The sequence below is a fragment of the Macaca fascicularis genome, chromosome 15 (genome assembly GCF_037993035.2).
Source record: "Macaca fascicularis isolate 582-1 chromosome 15, T2T-MFA8v1.1".
In the NCBI taxonomy this organism is placed as follows: Eukaryota; Metazoa; Chordata; class Mammalia; order Primates; family Cercopithecidae; genus Macaca; species Macaca fascicularis.
The window spans coordinates 102,951,760-102,968,318 of NC_088389.1; the positions used below are offsets into that span (position 1 = coordinate 102,951,760).

Sequence of the window (16,559 nt, forward strand, 5' to 3'; positions counted from 1 at the left end):
AATGAATGATAAAGAAACTGTTGTTCCTTCATTAGGCACGTGACCACTCTCCACCCTTCCGTAAGCCTGGCCAGAGATGCCATTCTCCACTTCCACTGGGCACCTGGAGCCGGAACCTGGAGTCTTCCAAGACCCCAGACCAGCCTCTGCTGACAGTTCTCTTGTAAAGATACTGAGGATGGGATTACAGGTGGTGGCTCACGCCTGTAATTCTAACACTTTGGGAGGCTGAGGCGGGTGGATCACTTGAGCTCATGAGTTCGAGACAAGCCTGGGCAACATGGCAAAACTCTGTCTCTACAAAAAATACAAAATAATACAAAATAAGCTGGATGTGGTGGTGTGCACCAGTAGTCCCAACTACTTGGGAGGCTGAGGTGGGAGGATGGCTTGAGCCTAAGAGATGAAGGTTGCAGTGAGCCGAGATTACACCACTGCACTCCAGCCTCGGTGACAGAGCCAGACTTGGTCTCAAAAAAAAAGATACTGAGGATGAAGGATGAGTCAGTCATGACAGAATCCCGGGTGAAACACTAAGAGAGTGAGATGCTGTTTAATAAAATAAATGGAGGGCAGTTTGCAGTATGAGATGAAGGAGGCCTTAAGCTAGAAGTTGGGGTAGAAAGTTTAAGAAGAAACGAGAAAATGCTATCTTGGAAAAAGGAGATATATGCTTATTGGCCAAGTATAAGTACTGATCTGAGCTAGACCAGTGCAATTCTCTCTTCCTGGAATTTGGATTCAGGACCCAAATAAGCTGAAAGGGTTTGCTGGAGGCACTGGGCACATACGACATTTGAATTCAGGGGCCAAGTTTCCCTATTTGCATGTGGCTGTTTGGAGCCATCAATGGGCCAGATGAGAAAGCAGATTCAACCTGCAGGTCGAAGCACAGTATTTTGGGGGGAAAAATTCTTAATTCTAAAACTCATCTGATCCAAGGGTTTCAGATAAGAACTGTGAATCTGTACTACCCCAATTTTACAGTTGGGTCAACTGAGGCTCAGAGAGGTTAGGCCACTGCAAAACTAGTAGATGAGAAAGCTAAGGTTCGTTCCAACCCCATGCTCGTTTGGCATGAAACTAGCCCCAAGACGATTATTAATGAGCTAGACACTGGCATTTGGATTCAGGACCCAAATAAGCTGAGAGAGTTTGCTGGAGTCATTGGACACAAATGACATTTGAATTCAGGGGCCAAGCTTCCCATTTGCCTGTGGCTGTTTGGAGCCACCAATGGGCCAGATGACACAGCAGTTTCAAACTGCAGGTAGAATCAGGAGAAGTGGAAGAGACTTCAAGACCCCAGAGAAAAACATAAGCTGGGTTGGCCTCTTAATAACATTTTTTTTTGGCCTTCAGTTAAGGCTCTCAAAGGCCTGGGTCTCATAAGATTTATTTTATTAAATAATTCTTCTAGCTACTTGGGAGACTGAGGCAGGAGAATCGCTTGACCCAGGAGGCGGAGGTTGCGGTGAGCCGAGATTGCGCCACTGCACTCCAGCTTGGAGACAGGGCGAGACTCCATCTCAAAAATAAAAAATAAATAAAAAATTCTTCTTCTTCTTCGTCTTTCTTCTTCTTCTCCTCCTTCTCCTTCTTTTCTTCTTCTTCCTCGTCCTTCTTCTACTTCTCCTTCATTCCCTCCCCCTCCTTTCTCCCTCCTCCCCCTCCTCCTCCTTCTTCCTCCTCCTCCTCCTTCTCCTTCTTCTTTTTGCTAATCATACAACCCTTGACTAAAGATCTACTTGCCATTAAAATGGAAATTTGTTATTCCCTATGACCGTAGCAAACAGGCAGCTGATTTATTGAAGCGGGTGGGAATGAAGGTGGGGTCTTCTTGCCACTATTCAACTTGACAAGTTTGAGTTATAATTCTTCAGTGAAGAGCTGAAACAAAACCCTGTTACTACAATCAGTTGATCTGACTATCCAATTAGTATTTTTTATGTTTCTACTTAACATTTGGGAAATAGCCGTCTGCCTTTAAATAACCGCCACCTCCTGCCCGCCTCTCAGCTACATACCAATAGTAGCTGAATGTCCCTTTACAGTTTATGAGAGGAAAGGATGAGTGACTTGTGCCGCTGGACTCTGCAGTCCGTGATAGGATGGTATCACTTCCTCTGAGGTATGACATCTCAGCCCAGTGCAGCCCCCACACTGGGAAGGACCAGAATTTCCTGCCTTCCTCTCTTACCTTTCTGGGCTGGACTAAAGCTTGTTCTAGTATCCAAAGCCAAATTGATTGGATAAGATTCTGCCCACAGTGACAAACTATTGACTAGATATTTTTCTACATTTTTTTCCTCAATGGCTACTCAAAATTCTTTTAACCCTTCAATCTCAGCCAGGTTTCACATTGGTAGTCATATGTGAAACCAATCCTGTATGACATACCAGTGCCAAATCCTCAGTATCATGCACCCAAAGACATTTCCATTTTTACAAAGTATTCTCGGAGATGCGAAGTCACAACCTGAAGAAACAAATGATGGGATTTCAGGTATGATTTAGAAAAAGTACCAACTTTCCAACTTATTAAACTTCCCTCAAACTAATCTGCAACTTTTCTGTCTCTATAACTCACAGTTCAGTGGCCTTCCTGAAACTGCTCAATTCTAATGAGTTCTAAAGCAGAAGATAAGGTATGACTACTTGTTCTTCCTTTCTCATTTTTATTTCCATAGAATTTGAGAGTACAATTATATAGTTGAGAATCATCCTTAAATATTTAGTTCAAGGTTCAACATTGTAACCAGAAACTCACTATTGTATACTTCAGCACTGTTTAAAATAGCAAAAAACAAGAGAAATCATCTTGGTGCCCAGCAATAGGGGATTAGCAAATACATTGTGATATAGTCAAAGAATAGAACCCCAATTAGCACTGAAAAGCAAAACATGCATTTACTCAATGAATAGATTTGAGACAATGAGGTAGTCTTCTGGGAAGAAAAAGTTAGACTCCTTATCTCATACATCGCACTAGAATAAGTCTAATTCAATCTAATTCTAATTCAATCTGATTTATTCAAAGCTTCAAGTAAAATATGAAATCATAATGATACTGAAAAGAAAACATGGGAGAATCCTTTCTCTACTCTCACATGGGGAAGGCAAGACACAAAATTCAGATGCCGTAAAATATAGATTTATATCATTTACTACAGAAATACTTGATAAATTGATAAATTTGACTACACGAACAAAAAAATTTTGCATGACAAAAGTCAACACAGTGACAGTAACTGAAGTGGGCGATGATCTTGTGAACCTCTGAGGCCACTGTGATGACCTTGGCTCTTACTCCAGGAGATGAGAGTTGTTTGGAAGCTTTGAGCAGATGTGATATGACTTAAATGTTAACAGGATCTGTGACTGCACTGTGCAGAATAGACCATGGTGTGTGTGAGGAGATGATGGTGCTCAGCCCACGGCAGTGGCAGTGGAGGTGGAAGGAAGTGGTTGGATTCTGGGTGCTGTCAGGCACTGCTCCTGGCCCTGCACCATTTTCTCTCATCCTCACTACCACCCTATGAGGTAGGTCCTTTATCCTATAGGGGAGGAAAGATTTTTCCCTCTACCCTCCTAGGTTCCGTAGCTGGATCAATAAGATAGACTTACATCCAGCAGATCAACGGGAGAAAAAGTATACACGATTATTATTATTATTATTATTATTATTTTTGAGACAAGGTCTTCTTCTATCACCAGGCTGGAGTGCAGTGGCACAATCTCAACTCACTGCAATCTCCCCCTCCCAGTGGCGTAATCTCGACTCACTGAAACCTCCACAAACCATCCTCCTACCTCAGCCTCCCAAGTAGACGGGACTACGGGAACATGCCACCATGCCTGGCTCATTTTTGTATTTTCTTGTAGAGATGGGTTTTCGCCATGTTGCCCAACCTGGTCTTGAACTTGTGAGCTCAAGCGATCTGTCTGCCTCTGCCCTCTAAAGTGCTGGGATTATAGGCATGAGCCACTGTGCCTGGCCACAATTATTAATTTTTATTATTAGGTGTGTGGGGGCGTCACAGGGAACATGTGAATACCCCCAAATGTGCTGAGATTAGACAGTGTATATACTCTTTTAATAGGAGATGGGGAGGAGACATGTCAGCCACTTAAGGGAGACTAAGTGATTTTTAGGAAAGATGAATGGCCCTTGGAAGAATAAATGGGAGATATAATGCAGGGAAGAAAAGATGCCTTTTTTTATCCCTTGCTAGGTTCATGACTGAAGCCCCTATAACAGAGGCAGATTAACAAGAGAAAAATATACAAATGTATTTAATATAAGTTTATGTGACATAGGGGCCTTCAGAAATGAAGACCCAAAGAAACAAGTAAACCTGTGTATATTTTATGCTTGACTTGATGAAGTGGACGGTTGTGCAGAAGAAGTGTAATTGGGCAAAGGAGTTATAATTAGTGGTAATAAACTGAGGGGAATTTAGCAAGGCCTGTCTGGTCAGATTCTTCTCTGTGTCCCTGTGCCTTCAGAGATAAGGACATTTCCTTTTCTCCAGGTATAGGGAGGCCACCTCTAAAATGAGGGTCTTATAACCTGCTTCAGAGGAAGGTCAGAGGATTCTTTTTTGACCTACCTCAGGGGAGAAGGGTGGGAGAAGGTCAGAGAGTAACCTTCCTGCTTCTGCTGTTTTCTCAAAAGCCAAGGGTATTAGTCAGTTTTCAGGCTGCTGATAAAGACATACCTGAGACTGGGAAGAAAAAGGTTTAATTGGACTTACAGTTTCACATAGCTGGGAAAGCCTCAGAATCATAGTGAGAGGTGAAAGGCACTTCTTACATGGCGGCATCAAGAGAAAATGAGGAAGAAGCAAAAGTGGAAATCCCTGATAAACCCATCTCATGAGACTTACTCACTATCATGAGAATAGCATGGGAAAGACTGGCCTCCATGATCAATTACCTCCCCCAGGTTCCCTCCCACAACATGTGGGAATTCTGGGAGATGCAATTCAAGTTGAGATTTAGGCTGGGACACAGCCAAATAATATCATTCCGCCCCTGGCCCCTTCAAATCTCATGTCCTCACATTTCAAAATCAATTATGCCTTCCCAGCAGTCCCGCAAAGTCTTAACTCATTTCAGCATTAACCCAAAAGTCACAGTCCAACGTCTCATCTGAGATAAGGCAAGTCCCTTCTGCCTATGAGCCTGTAAAATCAAAAGCAAGCTAGTTACTTCCTAGATACAACTGGGGTAAATACAGCCATTCCAAATGCAAGAAATTGGTCAAAACAAAGGGGTTACAGGGCCCATGCAAGTCCGAAATCCTGTAGGGCAGTCAAATTTTAAAGTTCCAGAATTATCCCCTTTGACTCCAGGTCTCACATGCGGGTCACACTGATGCACAAGGTGGGTTCCCATGGTCTTGGGCAGCTCCGCCCCTGTGGCTCTGCAGGGTACAGCCTCCCTCCTGGCTGCTTTCACGGGCTGGTGTTGAGTGTTTGTGGCTTTTCCAGGCACACAGTGGAAGCTGTCAGTGGATCTACCATTCTGGGGTCTGGAGGACGGTGGCCCTCTTCTCACAGCTCCACTAGGCGGTGCCCCAATAGGGACTCTGTGTGGGGGTTCCAACCCCATATTTCCTTTCTGCACTGCCCTAGCAGAAGTTCTCCATGAGGATCCTGCCCCTGCAGCAAACTTTTGCCTGGGCATCTAGGTATTGCCATGCATCTTCTGAAATCCAGGCAGAGGTTCCCAAACATCAGTTCTTAACTTCTATGTACCCACAGGCTCAACACCACGTGGAAGCTGCCAAGGCTTGGGGCTTCCACCCTCTGAAGCAACAGCCCAAGCTGTACGTTGGCCCCTTTCAACCACGGCTGGAGGGGCTAGGACATAGGGCACCAAGTCCCTAGGCTGCACACAGCACAGGGACCCTGGTCCTGGCCCATGAAACCATTTTTTCCTCCTGGGCTTCTGGGCTTGTGATGGGGGGGCGCTGCCGTGAAGGTCTTTGGCATGGCCTGGAGACATTTTCCCCATGGTCTTGGGTATTAACTTTAGGCTTCTTGCTACTTATGCAAATTTCTGCAGCCGGCTTAAATTTCTCCCCAGAAAATGGGTTTTTCTTTTCTATCACATTGCAAATTTTCTGAACTTTTATGCTCTGTTTCCCTTATAAAACGGAATGCCTTTAACAGCACCCAAATCACCTCTTGAATGCTTTGATGCTTAGAAATTTCTTCCTCCAGATACCCTAACTCATCTCTCCCAAGTTCAAAGTTCCACAAATCTCTAGGCAGGGGCAAAATGCTGCCAGTCTCTTTGCTAAAACATAACAAAAGTCATCTGTGTTCCAGTTCCCAACAAGTTCCTCATCTCCATCCGAGACCACCTCAGCCTGGACCTTATTGTCCGTATTGCTATCAGCATTTTGGGCAAAGTCGTTCAACAAGTCTCTAGAGAGTTCCAAACTTCCCCACATTTTCCTGTCTTCTTCCGAGCCCTCCAAACTGTTACAACCTCTGCCTGTTACCCAGTTCCAAAGTCACTTCCACATTTTCGGGTGTTTTTCAGTAAACTGGTACCCACTCTACCGGTACCAATTTACTGTATTGGTCTGTTTTCAGGCTGCTGATAGACATACCTGAGACTGGGAAGAAAAAGAGGTTTAACCCTCCAAAAAATCAATGAATCCAGGAGTTGGTTTTTTGAAAAGATCAACAAAACTGACAGACCACTAGCCAGACTAATAAAGAAGAAAAGAGAGAAGAATCAAATCGACGCAATTAAAAATGATAAAGGGTATATCACCACCAACCCCACAGAAATACAAACTACCATCAGAGAATACTATAAACACCTCTACGCAAATAAACTGGAAAATCTAGAAGAAATGGATAATTTCCTGGACACTTACACTCTTCCAAGACTAAACCAGGAAGAAGTTGAATCCCTGAATAGACCAATAGCAGGCTCTGAAATTGAGGCAACAATTAATAGCCTACCAACCAAAAAAAGTCCAGGACCAGATGGATTCACAGCTGAATTCTACCAGAGGTACAAGGAGGAGTTGGTACCATTCCTTCTGAAACTATTCCAATCAATAGAAAAAGAGGGAATCCTCCCTAACTCATTTTATGAGGCCAATATCATCCTGATACCAAAGCCTGGCAAGGACACAACAAAAAAAGAGAATTTTAGACCAATATCTCTGATGAACATCGATGCAAAAATCCTCAATAAAATCCTGGCAAACCGGATTCAGCAACACATCAAAAAGCTTATCCACCATGATCAAGTGGGCTTCATCCCTGGGATGCAAGGCTGGTTCAACATTCGCAAATCAATAAACATAATCCAGCATATAAACAGAACCAAAGACAAGAACCACATGATTATCTCAATAGATGCAGAAAAGGCTTTTGACAAAATTCAACAGCCCTTCATGCTAAAAACGCTCAATAAATTCGGTATTGATGGAACGTACCTCAAAATAATAAGAGCTATTTATTACAAACCCACAGCCAATATCATACTGAATGGGCAAAAACTGGAAAAATTCCCTTTGAAAACTGGCACAAGACAGGGATGCCCTCTCTCACCACTCCTATTCAACATAGTGTTGGAAGTTCTGGCTAGGGCAATCAGGCAAGAGAAAGAAATCAAGGGTATTCAGTTAGGAAAAGAAGAAGTCAAACTGTCCCTGTTTGCAGATGACATGATTGTATATTTAGAAAACCCCATTGTCTCAGCCCAAAATCTCCTTAAGCTGATAAGCAACTTCAGCAAAGTCTCAGGATACAAAATTAATGTGCAAAAATCACAAGCATTCTTATACACCAGTAACAGACAAACAGAGAGCCAAATCAGGAGTGAACTTCCATTCACAATTGCTTCAAAGAGAATAAAATACCTAGGAATCCAACTTACAAGGGATGTAAAGGACCTCTTCAAGGAGAACTACAAACCACTGCTCAGTGAAATAAAAGAGGACACAAACAAATGGAAGAACATACCATGCTCATGGATAGGAAGAATCAATATTGTGAAAATGGCCATACTGCCCAAGGTAATTTATAGATTCAATGCCATCCCCATCAAGCTACCAATGAGTTTCTTCACAGAATTGGAAAAAACTGCTTTAAAGTTCATATGGAACCAAAAAAGAGCCCGCATCTCCAAGACAATCCTAAGTCAAAAGAACAAAGCTGGAGGCATCACGCTACCTGACTTCAAACTATACTACAAGGCTACAGTAACCAAAACAGCATGGTACTGGTACCAAAACAGAGATATAGACCAATGGAACAGAACAGAGTCCTCAGAAATAATACCACACATCTACAGCCATTTGATCTTTGACAAACCTGAGAGAAACAAGAAATGGGGAAAGGATTCCCTATTTAATAAATGGTGCTGGGAAAATTGGCTAGCCATAAGTAGAAAGCTGAAACTGGATCCTTTCCTTACTCCTTATACGAAAATTAATTCAAGATGGATTAGAGACTTAAATGTTAGACCTAATACCATAAAAATCCTAGAGGAAAACCTAGGTAGTACCATTCAGGACATAGGCATGGGCAAAGATTTCATGTCTAAAACACCAAAAGCAACGGCAGCAAAAGCCAAAATTGACAAATGGGATCTCATTAAACTAAAGAGCTTCTGCACAGCAAAAGACACTACCATCAGAGTGAACAGGCAACCTACAGAATGGGAGAAAATTTTTGCAATCTACTCATCTGACAAAGGGCTAATATCCAGAACCTACAAAGAACTCAAACAAATTTACAAGAAAAAAACAAACAACCCCATCAAAAAGTGGGCAAAGGACATGAACAGACATTTCTCAAAAGAAGACATTCATACAGCCAACAGACACATGAAAAAATGCTCATCATCACTGGCCATCAGAGAAATGCAAATCAAAACCACAATGAGATACCATCTCACACCAGTTAGAATGGCAATCATTAAAAAGTCAGGAAACAACAGGTGCTGGAGAGGATGTGAAGAAATAGGAACACTTTTACACTGTTGGTGGGATTGTAAGCTAGTTCAACCATTATGGAAAACAGTGTGGCGATTCCTCAAGGATCTAGAACTAGATGTACCATATGACCCAGCCATCCCATTACTGGGTATATACCCAAAGGATTATAAATTATGCTGCTATAAAGACACATGCACACGTATGTTTATTGCAGCACTATTCACAATAGCAAAGACTTGGAATCAACCCAAATGTCCATCAGTGACAGATTGGATTAAGAAAATGTGGCACATATACACCATGGAATACTATGCAGCCATAAAAAAGGATGAGTTTGAGTCCTTTGTAGGGACTTGGATGCAGCTGGAATCCATCATTCTTAGCAAACTATCACAAGAACAGAAAACCAAACACCGCATGTTCTCACTCATAGGTGGGAACTGAACAATGAGATCACTCGGACTCAGGAAGGGGAACATCACACACCGGGGCCTATCATGGGGAGGGGGGAGGGGGGAGAGATTGCATTGGGAGTTATACCTGATGTAAATGACGAGTTGATGGGTGCAGCACAGCAACATGGCACAAGTATACATATGTAACAAAACTGCACGTTATGCACATGTACCCTACAACTTAAAGTATAATAATAATAAATAAATTTAAAAAAAAAAAAGAAAAAGAGGTTTAAGAAAAAGAGGTTTAACTGGACTTACAGTTCCACATGGCTGGGGAGGCCTCAGAATCATGGTGGGAGGCAAAAGGCATTTCTTACATGGCAACAGCAAGAGAAAAATAAGGAAGAAGCAAAAGTGGAAACCCCTGATAAACCCATCATATCTCATGAGACTTATTCACTATCACAAGAATATCATGGGAAAGACTGGCCCCCATGATTCAATTACTTCCCCATGGGTCCCTCCCACAACATGTGGGAATTCTGGGAGATAAAATTCAAGTTGAGATTTGGGTGGGGACACAGCCAAACCATATCACCAAGGTAGCATATTTTGGGGTACTGTGTCCAGAACCCCATTAATAGTTCATGACAAAGTTTGTCTGAGTGCGGTGCTGATTTCTTGTCTCTATTTCGTGATCAAAGTCGATCTTCCCTGGTTGATCAACCTCCCGGGGAGGGGACTGATGACAACTGAGTTTCTTTTGGAGTTTCTATCTTTAGGCAAATAAGAGGAGTTCAAAGAAAGCTTCTCCTTGCATTTGCTATTTTTCAAGTGCTTTCAGCTCAAACTAATCCCTATGCCAGACAGACATGTTTTAGAGTGGCATATTCTGCCACCTTCGTTCCCTGTTGCAGATCAGGAGACAGATTCAGAAAGGCTACACCACTAGTAAGCAGAAGATTCAACCCAGGCTTAGCCACACCCAAAGCCCAGGTTCTTTGCACGCCACTCCACTGCCCTGGTAAGTCAAGACATTTCACCAGCTGAGATCTTTATGCCAATTTGGAACTTTCCATAAAGTATCATATTATCATTCTGTATCTTTATAGTAAAGTTCAAATGATTTAAAAATCACCATAAACAAAATTGAAAAACAACTGACAATTGGGGCTAAAACTACAGTTCATATCACAGAGTAATTTTTTTTTTCTTTTTTTTGAGACAGTCTCACTCTCGCCCACGCAGGAGTGCAGTGGCGTGATCTCGGCTCACTGCAACCTCTACCTCCTAGGTTCAAGCGATTCTCCTGCCTCAGCCTCCTGGATAGCTGGGATTACAGGGGAGCACGACCACGCCCAGCTAATTTTTGTATTTTTAGTAGAGACGGGGTCTCACCATCTTGGTCAGGCTGATCTCGAACTCCTGACCTCGTGATCCGCCCACCTTGGCCTCCCAAAGTGCTGGGATTACAGGTGTGAGCCACCGCACCTGACCATAATTTTCTTAAGGTCTAATATCTATAACTCATAAGAAAATGTCCAATTGTTTTTAAAAATTGGTCAAAGAATATGAATAGAGTGTTCACAGAAGAGGAAATACAACTGATTCTTAATAGAAAATGATGTTCATTTTCACTAATAATAAGAGACATTTAAATTAAAAAGGGAACTACCAATTTTCAGCCATTAGTTTGTTAAACTCCTAATCATTTCACATTTGGAAGAAACATGTGCCATCCTCATATGCTGCCAGTGAGGTTGTAAATGGAACAATCTCTCAGAGGGGAAATCTGGTAACAACTCTCAAAAATAAAGATATTCATGTACTTCACGAGGCCCCAACAGAAATGGGAAAAGTTCCCTTGTCCCCCTCATAGGGCATGCTATGGGGATGTGGCTTGCTTCTTCAGTACCCTGCTGCTCAAACCTCTAGGGGAGCATACGGAATGGCAGGCTGCGGGGCTCCAACCCCACTGCAGTGTCTAGGGGTGAACGTTTACGACTCCTAAGCCCCAGTGGGCGTGTGTTACAGGATGCTCTTTTAGTTTTTTTCTTTTAATGTCTCCATCTGTAGGTGGCTTGTGTTAACCAACTCAGTGAAACTCTCTACTTAGTCACAAGGACGGAGGGCTTTCTGTATCCTGGGTTCTTGCCTTGGTGTACTGGAAGAATCGGAGCACACCTGGGCTTGGAGAATGAGTGCAAAGTTTTACTGAGTGGAGGTAACTTGGAGGAAGTCAGAAGGGGATATAGTGGGAAGGTTTTCCCCTGGAGTCGGGCTGCTCAGCAGCCTGGGCTCTCCTGCGACCGCCCCAGCAAAACTCCTCATCGTTCTGCTGGTGACTGTTGGTACATTCCCCTCGACATCCAGCCACCCATGTGTTCCTCCATCTATGTGCTCCTCTCAACGTCCAGCAGCCTGTATGTCTGTCTTGCTAGGGTCTCGGGTTTTTAAAGACACAGGATGGGAGCATGGCAGGCCAGGGTGGTCTTGGGAAATGCAACATTTGGGCAGGAAATGCCTGTCCTCATCTAGGTCCGTGGGATTGGAGCCCTAGCCAGGGACCCTGCCCTCCTCTACCCAGCACTTCCTTTCCTCACTTTCATATCATTTAAAGGCACCATGCTCTTTCCTTCCCAGTACTTCCATATATCACTTTGACCCTAGATTTCCACATTGAGGAATTTATTCCATACACAAACACAAGAATATTTTTGTAACTATAATAGCAAAAAACTGGGAACAACCTAAAAGTACACCAACAAGGCACTGGTTAAATACCATGGAGTGGCTGGGCACAGTGGCTCATGCCTGTAATCTCAGCACTTTGAGAGGCCAAGGTGGGCAGTTCACTTGAGGCCAGGAGTTCAAGACCAGCCTGGCCAAGGTGATAAAACCCTGTCTCGACTAAAACTACAAAAATTAGCTGGGTGTGGTGGCACATGCCTATAATCCCAGCTACTTGGGAAGTTGAGGTAGGAGAATCGCTTGAACCTAGGAGGTGAGTTTTCAGTCAGTCAAGATCACGCCACTGCACTCCAGCCTGGGTGACAGAGGGAGACTCTGTCTTGAAAAAGAAAAATAATAATAATAATTAATTTTAAAAAGATTTTTGGCCAGGCATAGTGGCTCACGGTATAATCCCAGCACTTTGGGAGGCCGAGGCAGGCAGATTACCAGAGATCGTGAGTTCGAGACCAACCTGACCAACATGGAGGAACCCCGTCTCTACTAAAAATACAAAATTAGCCAGGCGTGGTGGCGCATGCCTGTAATCCCAGCTACTCGGGAGGCTGAGGCAGGAGAATCACTTGAACCCAGAAGGTGGAGGTTGTGGTGAGCCAAGATCCTGCCATTACACTCCAGCCTGGGAAAGAAGAGTGAAACTCCGTCTTAAAGAAAAAAAAAAGTTTTTAAAAAATACCGTGTAGTACTATGCAGTTGTTTAATATTTCCCAAAGCAATAGCCTTTGGAGACAGCAGCAGGGAAACTTACATTTCACAGCATTCTCTTTTGTATGTGTACCATTTAACTTTTGTACTGTGTATGTATTGCTTAATTTAAAAAATACATATATTATTTAATTTATTTTTTGAGGCGGGGTCTCACTCTGTTGCCCAGGCTGGAATGCAGTGAAATCATGGCTCACTGCAGCCTCAACCTCCTCTGCTCAAGCGATCCTCCCACCTCAGCCTCCCGAGTAGCTGGGATTACAGACATGTGTTACCATGCCCAGATAATTTTTTTTCTTTTTTCTTTTTTTCTGTAGAAATGGGATCTTGCTATTTTGCCCAGGCTGGTCTCACATTCCTGGGCTCAAGTGTTCTTCCTGCCTCAGTCTCTCAGAGTGCTGGGGTTACAGGCATGAGCCACCGTGCCTGGCCAAATATATGAATTTTTAAAAATGAAAAGTGAAACTAAGGTTGAAGTTGTAACAATTGCCAACATTTAGTGTGGTGGTTATTCTATAGGCCAAACATTGTTCCAAGAGATTTATTGAATCAGCTCATAAAATTTTACAAAAATTAAAGGGGAAAGAACTATTACTATTTTAATTGCACAAAGAGAGAAACCGAGGTCCACAGAAGTTAAATAAGTAGGTTGGATTCCAAGCCAAATAAAGGACATTAGTGGGACAATTGGAAAGATTTGAATAACGGTTGTAGATTAGATCGGGGATCTGCAAGCTTTCTTTGTAAAGGGCCAGAGAGTAAATATTTTAGGCTCTGTAGACCAAACGGTGAGAGAACCTCAGCAGGTCTCTGTCACAAGCAGTAAATTGTGCATGTGCGGCACAAAAGCAGGCACAGTTGTGTCAACAAATGAGCATGTTGAGTTCTGATAAATCTAATGTATCAATATTGAAACATGAATATCATATGACTTTCATGTGTTAAATAGTTCTTAACTGGCTGGGTGTGGTGGCTCATGCCTACAATTCTAGCACTTTGGGAGGCCAAGGCCACTGGATCAGTTGAAATCAGGAGTTCGAGATCAGCCTGGCCAACGTGATGAAACCCCATCTCTACAAAAATTAGCCGGGTGTGGTGTCACATGCCTGTAATCTCAGCTGCTCAGGAGGCCGAGGCATGAGAATCGTTTGAACCTAGGAGGTGGAGGTTGCAGTGAATCGAGATCATGCCACTGCACTCCAGCCTGGGTGACAGAGCAAGAAGAAAGAAAGAGAAGAAAGGAAAGAAAGAAAGAAAAGAAAGGGGAAAGAAAGAAAGAGAGAGAGAGAGAGAGAGAGAAAGAGAGAAAGAAAGAAGAAAAAAAAAGAAACAGAAAGAAAGAAGAAAGAAAGAAAGAAAAAGAAAGAAAGAAAAGAGCTTAACTATCTAAAAGCATTCTTATCTAGGGCGGCCCTGCAAAAATAGATGGTGGGCTGGATTTGCCTGAGTCTCAGGCCCCAATTTCCCACCCCCTGGGTAAGATAACGGTATTGGTCATTGCAGTCTGGTTATGTAAGAGAATGTCCTTGTTTTCAGAAAATACTACACACGAAAGTATTTACAGTGAAAACGTCATTCTGTTTCTAACTTGTCTGCCGAGTGCTTGTCTAGCTTCTGCTTGCACGGTTCCCTTGATGAGGAACTCGTTTTATCAAGTGGCTTATTTTCTTACAGGACAACATAGAAAATTATTTATCAGATAAAATATATATATACTTCCATGTGAGACAAATGCTAGAATAAATACGATTATTTTAAAGTGAATGAAATTGGCCTTTTGATAACAAGACTAAAAAATCGGCGTTTTTCAGGTGCAAAGTGAGATTGCAAGCAGGCCAGCGAGGTGGAGCCAATGTTTAACCAGTCCTCCACCTAGTGGCCAAAGCTTGAATGAACTACTGGGGAATGACCAAAGTCTCCCTCCAAAAAGGCCAAGAGCAGAGGAAAAAATAAGTTGAATTAACTTTATTTTGACAACGAGTAGAATAGAAATTCATGATTTTAAATTACAGAAAAAGTAGATGATTATTTTTCTAGCAAGAAACTGAACATGTTTTTTCTTATGTGAGGAAAATAATTTCCTAGGTTGAACCCAAATTCTATAACAGATCTGTTGTAAATAAAATTATATTCTCAATGCAAACAAATATTGCTTACTTAATTCCTTCCTGAAGACAATTTTACAAGGAAAAAAACACAAAATTATGAAATTCCAAATGGCTTGCTTGAATCACCTCAGCTCCTGGGAAGATAAAAGGTAAAGATTTGTCCATTGGAAAGGTATCTGTAACTTGTGGAAATACGAGAAAATAATGAATACCCATGAACATAATAAATTTAACCTAGGAAGTTTGAATGTAATTCAAAGCATTTTACATACTCACCAAATATGAAATTCAACAACACTGCTTACAGTTGGCCAATTATTTTAGATTTCTATGGACACATACGTGATTCAAACCATACAGCTTGCTCTAGCTTATGTAAACCAACTACAAGTCAATGGGCATCACTCCCTCTTCCAGGATTACAGAGTCAGGTGACATCATCAGCAGGGAAATTGGGCAGATGGTGCTGTAATGGTTCCATGACAGATGTTAAGAGTCAAGGCTTAGAAATCTAGAATCGCAGGGGCCGGGCGTGGTGACTTATGCCTGTAATCCCAGCACTTTGGGAGGCCGAGGTGGGCGGATCACAAGGTCAGGAGATCAAGACCAGGAAAATGGCGTGAACCCGGGAGGTGGAGCTTGCAGTGAGCCGAGATCGCGTCACTGCACTCCAGCCTGGGCGACAGAGCAAGACTCCGTCTCAAAAAAAAGAAAAAAAAAAAAAAAAAAGAAATCTAGAATCTCAGGTTTGGAAGGGCACCCTAAAGATCACCTTGCTTGGCCAGCTGACTGATCTTTGAATCCCTTTTTTGACATTTCCAGCAAAGAATAGTCAATCTTGTTTAAGCCCTGAGAGTAATGGGCAGCTCAAGACTACGTCCCAAGGTTCTTTCCATTCTTGCCAAGTTGGAATATCTCTTGAGCAGCCAAAATTGTTCTTGCACTTTCACCTCTAACCCGCTGGTACCCCTTTCAAGAACAAGTCTACCATGTCTGCGTATGAAAGTCTTCACATATTTGAAGATAACTACCATGTCCCACTGAAGCATTTAAAAAAAAATCTGGATGAAGCATTTTCAGTTCTTCATATCTCACTGTTTTGTTATCTACTTAAACCTTTCATGCTTTTCCACATTGGTCTATTAAGTCATGCATCTACTCATCAATTTTTTCATTAGTATTTATAGATCCAACTGTTGGAGTTGTCTTCTACCTCTATTGAATTGCGTGTTTCTAAAGTAAGTCCATCCTTTTAACCCACTGAAGTCTTTGGATCCAGAATTTTTCTATGCCCACCAGCTTTGTATCATTTCAAGTTTGAGTCTATTTCTGTTCAAATTCTGTCACTAGAATTTTCCCATGCTTTATTTAATCCTTACAACAACCTGTTATTAAGTGAAGGTATCTTGAAAGTGATAGTGATTGGCAGTCCGGCAATAGTTAATCCATTTTATAGAGAAAATAAAAAGCAGGTGACCGAGCTAGTCATTCAAAGATGGTATCCAATGAACCATGACTCTCAGTTTTCATGCCTACTCCCAGTGTGGTCCCCTTTCACATTAAATCTGGGCTTGACCTGTGGCTCAGTTGGTAACATTGTCTAGGTTGAATGGGATTTCTTTT

At 42.4% G+C, this 16,559-nt stretch overlaps 1 long non-coding RNA gene across 1 annotated transcript; it reads left to right on the plus strand.

Annotated features, from left to right (window-relative positions):
- Positions 1-4,318: 4,318 nt before the first annotated feature.
- On the plus strand, positions 4,319-9,770 carry LOC141408671 (uncharacterized). The gene is made up of 2 exons (XR_012424794.1): positions 4,319-6,647; positions 9,660-9,770. It is a non-coding gene; the product is annotated as an uncharacterized lncRNA (long non-coding RNA).
- The last annotated feature ends 6,789 nt before the right edge of the window (positions 9,771-16,559 follow it).